This window comes from Coptis chinensis, chromosome 6 (genome assembly GCF_015680905.1).
Source record: "Coptis chinensis isolate HL-2020 chromosome 6, ASM1568090v1, whole genome shotgun sequence".
Lineage (NCBI taxonomy): Eukaryota > Viridiplantae > Streptophyta > Magnoliopsida > Ranunculales > Ranunculaceae > Coptis > Coptis chinensis.
The window spans coordinates 97876788-97883620 of record NC_141461.1 but is presented as its reverse complement, the minus strand read 5'-3'; the positions used below and the strand labels follow the sequence as shown (position 1 = coordinate 97883620).

At 35.6% G+C, this 6833-nt stretch overlaps 1 long non-coding RNA gene across 1 annotated transcript; it reads right to left on the bottom strand.

Moving 5' to 3' along the window:
- Positions 1 to 541: 541 nt before the first annotated feature.
- On the bottom strand, positions 542 to 5949 carry LOC147495937 (uncharacterized). Its single transcript, XR_015198394.1, has 3 exons — positions 5854 to 5949; positions 5496 to 5583; positions 542 to 697 (listed from the first exon to the last, which is right to left on the bottom strand). It is a non-coding gene; the product is annotated as an uncharacterized LOC147495937 (long non-coding RNA).
- Positions 5950 to 6833: the final 884 nt, after the last annotated feature.

The window sequence follows — 6833 nt, the reverse complement described above, 5'->3', positions numbered from 1 at the left end:
GTGAATCATTACCCAAACAGCTGCCTACAGGTGCTTGTAAACTGTCTGATTCAACTTGCCTATATACCCAGGACCATAGCTTCCTACACTTCAACTAAGATTGTACGTGTGTTGTTTGTGAGCCCTTCCACTTCCAAATACAGAGTCGTACTAAAAGGGGATCTTTGGAAAATTGCTCACATATTGTCTACTGAATCAACCTGACGTTAAAAATAAAATAAAGAAGCAATAATAATTTTTAAAAAAGGCTAAAAGAAAACTGGAGAGATGTAATCACACCACCGCATCACACAATGGAAAGATAGGTTCTCACATGAGGAGGCATCCTTGATTGTTATTATACATCAGGAGAACGTGTGCTTTTGTAAATCAATATGTTTTTTCACCAGCAGTCCTTTAAAGCATGCTACAGTAGCATCAATTCAAGGTGGCTGCTTAAGTTGACATAGTTCCATACATGAAAGCAAAAACAACAATATGAAAATTAAATACGATACCAACGGGACCTCAACAGTATAACGTCAGTACAACGTATGTAAAAGGTGTTATTTGATGAAGCAAGAGCGCGAAAAAGATCCTCTCAAAGTGGAGATCATGGAGTCCTAACAAACACTCATTTCTAGCCTTCTAGGTGTAAACAGAAATGTCGAACCAACCAATAAGCCCTGACATCCTATTGCAATGGTTCGGTCACTTTCTGCAAGGGAAAAACAAATCGGTAATCGTATCGTTTAGATATCATGCCAATTATTACATTTTCTATCACCACCAAAATATCACATACAACCGATAGCGAAACAGAGTAGAAATAGAACGTATATACTTTCATGCTCACTAGAGGAACAACAAAAGCACGGGTATTTTTCATATAAGATAGGGAAAATAGAGTTCCTAGAAGAAATGTTCAAATGATTTGCTTAATAGTTTCTGACATATATTAACAGCTAATGGGCGTCTATCAAGTCTGAGAAATCTAAAATAAGGTCAAAGTATAACCTAACCAAGGACAAAGTATAACCTACCCATCACTATGAAAGGTTTTAATTATCACTTTAGTTGAAACAAAAATTTTGTTTATGCACGTTTACATATAAATAGGTAAGTTAAATTTTCGAGGCGATTTTTTTTTTCAATATTTGTAGGGTTAGGCATAATTTCAGAAAGAGGTTCGATAATTTCAATATAACCGGTTATGTGTTTATGATGCATGGTGCACCGGTTAGTTGGAGGTCTATGTTACAGGCTACAGTTGCTCTATCTACTACTGAGGCAGAGTATATGGCAGTGGCAGAGATAGTGAAAGAGGCATTATGGCTTCGAGGTCTTCTAGATGATATGGGTATTGAGCGTAGCAAGATTGCTTTGTATTGTGATAGTCAGAGTGCTATTCATTTGGCGAAGAACCAAGTTCATCATGCTCGGACCAAGCATATTAATGTCCGTTATCACTTTATACGGGATGTCGTTGAGGATGGTGATGTAGCACTTGAGAAAGTGGACACCCATGACAATCCTGCTGATATGCTGATGAAAGTTGTCACCGGAACACTGTTTGGACTTGCTCCAAATCCTACATGTTTGAAAGAGCCCTGTGTGGGCATAGCCCTTCGGGGCAGTTGACTGCGAGTCTTCCTTGCTGGATGTGTTCCTACTGGATGTGTTCTTGCTGGATGTGTTCGGCTTGGTTTTATGTGTTAAAACCTCATCGAGGTGGAGAATGTAGAGAAAACGGGATTTTTTTTTCTCTTCCACGTTTAGGCGACTGGCATTTCGAGTAAGCGCGACCGCTCAACATTCCAGTTGTTTTAGGCGCACACTGCCGCCGAGTAAGCGACCGACCCTGCGCTCGGCATTCCAGTGTTTTAGGCGCACTGCCAGAGTAAGCGACTCGCCCAAGTCTTTTTTTTCGTGGGCCTCGCTTACAAGAACATCGAAATTTGTTTTTGGTATAAAAACAAAATCAAGGTTTTGGAAAACCTAACTTTTCCAAAACCAAGAAAGAGAGAGATTACAAGAGAGCAATTCTTTATGAGTTGAGTGTTCATTCTTTGTGAGTGAATTGAGAGACTTATAATCTGTTACTCCGGACATCTAGTAAAGCTTGGAACTCGCGAAGTATGTGGGCGTAGGCAAATTGCCGAACCACGCGATATATCTCGCCTTGTGGTTTGTTCTTCTTTTACATTAATTGTTTTACTTTATATGCTTGTTATTTGATATTGAGAAGTGTTGGAAGATTGTTTGAAGGGTGTTGAAGTCTTGTCTATTGAGAAGGATCGATCCTTGTGTTGGATTGATCCGTTAGTTGTGGGTAACGTTGTTTCCGCAGTTTATTATTCCCAACAATTATCATTTATAATTATACTAGCATTACTCATGTCAAAACATACAATACATGCAGAGAGTCATTTTCGCACGTCAAGGCAAATCAAGCACTTAAATATCAATGAATGTAAACAGACTTATAATCAAACAAATACAATTTACATAACCACACTCATATACACAATATCGTAAACAAATAGTTCATTAGCCCAAATTTAAGTCCACACACACTAATGTCGAAAACAGATCCACATATACTAAAGTCTATATTCATATACAACTTCTATCTCACACATATATATTTATGTAGTCTCAAAACAACAGTAATTTCTAACACAATCACATAGTTATCACACAAACTAATATATATATATTAGTTTGTGTGATAACTAATATATATATATATATATATATATATATATATATATATATATATATATATATATATATATTATAGATATAGTGTAGTGTAGTGGCTGCACTTTGCTCAAAGTCTGCTCACATGATCCAAATCTTTTAAGATTGGAATCAAGTCTTCGTAGTTCTTACCAGCCACATAGTCAATGTATAGTTTTTCCTACATTCATCCAAATGACATGTAACTTAAATATTTAGAAACTAAGGTATGTAGACATACTTTTTCATGTAGAACTCGAAGTCCCAACCTCAGCCCATCTAGAAGATAACTTAAGTTGAAAACGGTAAAAATCCTAATTTTTCAGCAAACTAGATTTCTGACGGACTATCTTCTGAATGGCACAACTCATTCCACAGGTATCCAAACGCTACAAGGCTTTTTGCTTTGAAAAGAAGACTCAGAAATTACTCTTTCATGTTTTACAAAAATACTAACTCTCACTATAACTATATGAAAACTGGACCCGAACACGGCGCTTGAAACGGAATTTCGACGATTGCTTTTCTGTCAACCAAACTTCCCGACATCATAGTTGTCTCTACAGACCTCGGAATACATCGAGTCTAATTGGGTTGGAAAGAATACTAAAAAAATCACTCTTTTATGTTTTGGCGAGAGTTTGAATCGGAACCTAACTATGTGAAAAAGTGGTTCGAAAACAGGCACAGATTCGGATTTCTGCAGTCAGAAAATTTTGACGTATTAACTTCCGAACACCGTAACCATATCCACAAACCTCGGAATGCAACAAGGTCAATCGGGTTGAAAAGAAGACTTCCAGACCTTACTTTTTAGTGTTTTCTAAAAAAACTAGTTCGCACTCTAACTAAACCAAAATTGAGCTCGAAGTCAGACCAGCGCTAACCTTTCTTAAAATTTCAGCAAATCTATTCTTACCTTCAATAATTGTTTTCACATCAGCTATAGCTATACCGAACTTTTACATACTCATAAGAATCAAAGATTCAAATATATATTAAGGGCTTCCAAATAATCAATGCCCCATGACCACCAACAATTTTACAGTACAAAGCAAACCCATATATACCGTGAGTATAGAGAGAATCAATGTCAGACCAGAAGTAAAACTATACTCACATGTAATTAATTCCTTGGATCTATACGGACACACTTTTTCTTGGATTTTATAACTGTTTTGTACTTTTGTAGAATCTATATTATGACAGTCCATTTATGTCAGAGAGCATTTAAACTAGGGTTAACTAGTAGCCCCCCCACTAGATGAGCCAATTAGGATTTCCCCACTAGATGAGAAATTAGGGTCTCCCCTAAATACACACACAAAAAAAAAGTCAAAGTGGGTTGACCGAAATTTTTTGTGTGTATTTTAGGGGAGACCCTAATTTCCCATCTAGGGAGTAATACTAGTTAACCCTTTAAACTATAACCAAAAATAGTGACTCCATGAAGAAGGAATTGAATTGCTTGATAAAACTTTCAAGTCTGTAAACACATAACTAGAATAAACAATTATTGTCAATTAACTATATATATAAAGTTAGTCTACTCACTCGTGATACACTCCTGTTACCAGCAAATCCCCCAGCAAAAAACATCCATTTCTTCTTTGAGTAAAACTCTTTCTCTCTCCACTCAAGCACTCTCCCCCAGTAAACACTCCTTTTCCTTTTCTCTCGTACGTTTCTCTCTGTTTTTTTTTTTTTTTTTTTTTTTTTCCTTTTTTCAAAAACCAGAAAAACCAACAAAAAGAAGAGTTCGGTTGTAACCAAACCCCTCTAACTCTCCCACGTTTTTATCTTATCTTATTTTATCTTTATCCTTTTCTTTTCTTTTTAATATTATTATATTTTTTTTAAAACCCTAATAAATAGGGAAAACAAAGAAAATAAACGGGGTGTTATAGAAGATGTCGTTGTAGATAACATTTTTAGTGTAAGTTCCAAAGAGACCCCGTAATGTTCCTTTCTTCACTAAAACTTTAGTCGAAGATTGTGACACTCCTCTTGATAAAGCAACATAGAGTTGGCCGTGGGAGAAAACATGATCGGATAAATATACTCTAACATTTGGTATTGTTTGACCTTGTGATTTGTTTATTATAAAAGCAAAGCTTAGCTTTATAGGAAATTGTTTCCTAGTCAACTCAAAAGGTAGCCTTGCATCTTGAGAAGGGTGCAGCGGAATGCGGGGCAAGAAAACTCTAGCACCAGCAAAATTTCCAGTAACAATTTCTGCATCAATTACATGTGTGTCGAACCCTCTACGTATTAGTCGTGTTCCATTAGATAGGCCATTCTTACAATCTAAATTTCTTATAAATTTACAAAACCAGCACAAACAACATAAATTTAAAAATTAATAAATAAAAAAAAAAAATAGTCTACACTTGAATAAAAGACACAAATAAGTTAAACATACCTCCAAGCACCTGAGGCTCATAAGCAAAAAGAATCAAATATATAGTTGTTGATGCTCCAAACAATTAAAATAACATCATCATATTTGGTCAGGCACTAAAGTAATATTTAAATTAAAAGAAGTTGCGGAATGTAGTTATAGTTTATCTTGAAGTGCATGCTGACAAATTTGTTATCCAAATTATTCAAATTCGATGCATGAAAAGCTGGTAAATACGAAAGTGTATTTCATTTGATTGAAGAGAGGAGGAGCATAATCAAAAGTAGATCCAAAATATCCCAATAGACACTTTTTATTCAAATAATACCGGTTTCGAGAAAGAATAAGATGTTCAAGAGTGAAACCATCTCACCTAAATTTCAACTGGACGAAGATAAACTTATCTTTATAGCGATGCACACAACTTGAAAGATCAACAGAGTGCGTTTGAACCGTATTGACTGCAAACAACAAAAGACAACATGTTGAAAAACTTGTGGAAACGTACAAAAGGCTACATACCCCTCGCAAAAATAGTGAAGTGAAAGATGGGAGAGGAGGATGATAAATGAAGGGGATGAGAATGGATGGTGGTACTTTAATTTATTTATTTATTTTGTTTTGTTATACGGTTCCCTTACTGTCGAACCATTTAAGGCGCATATCTATTAACCATCTAATAAAAATGAAAACAATATCTTAAACAACTGAAAAGAAGCCAATTTACTAACCCTTCATTGAGCCCAGTTGAACTCCTGATATAGATATGGCATTAGGACATCCTCAAGAAACGGGATCCTTCATGACAACGAAAGAATGTAAATCCTAGAAGACAAAAAGTCAACTTTCAAAATGTTCAAAGCACATAAATAACAACTTTTGATTAGAATGATGTCACGCAAATGTCACATATTACAACATAAACTTAAGGATTCAGTGAACTGTCTCTTAGATTCTCAGTTATATAGATTGTCCTAAATCCTATCCCCAGATCTTCTTGGTGTCCTCGTTTCATTGAACAGTGCAGATAGACATTATCTCCAAGCCAGCAAGTGCATAGTAATTCATCAACTCCAATTTATTAACTTGGACCAAACAATAGTTCTAAGGAAGCATCATTCCTAAAACTATAAATTGATGACCATGAATAAAGCAATAACAATAGTCGTGTGCTTGGAAGTACCATTGAATTTATCCTTGGTTGCACCGTTGTACACTATCATTGACAATATATGAAATCAAACCCTAGTCAACCCCCACACGCTCATTTTTATCCTTGATCATTATTAGGCCACATAATATAAACGTAAGTCTATATATAAATAAAGCTAAGAACATGAAACCCCAGTCAACCCCGCACACGCATAGCTTTAAAACATGAAAGATACAACACTTATACTTCGACAACAATCATCAATATAGAAATAATGTATTTTCTTTCTATTGATTATAGAAATTCTAAAAAGAACATACAATTAAAAATTGCTTACCTGCAATTGGCTATTGGACAGAGGATAGAAAACTAGCAAAAGTAATTATGGAGGTTGATTGACACGGGAGTTACAGTTTCGTTTTGAACGGGCATCCCTTCTTTTGCTTCAACTGTCTGGTGCAGTCCATTACTCCATCGTCTAGGGTTTAGGTTATCTAAAAATGAGCAGGCATACAATTCTCATCCCGTATCAAGCACTCCACATTGGTCTAGATGGTT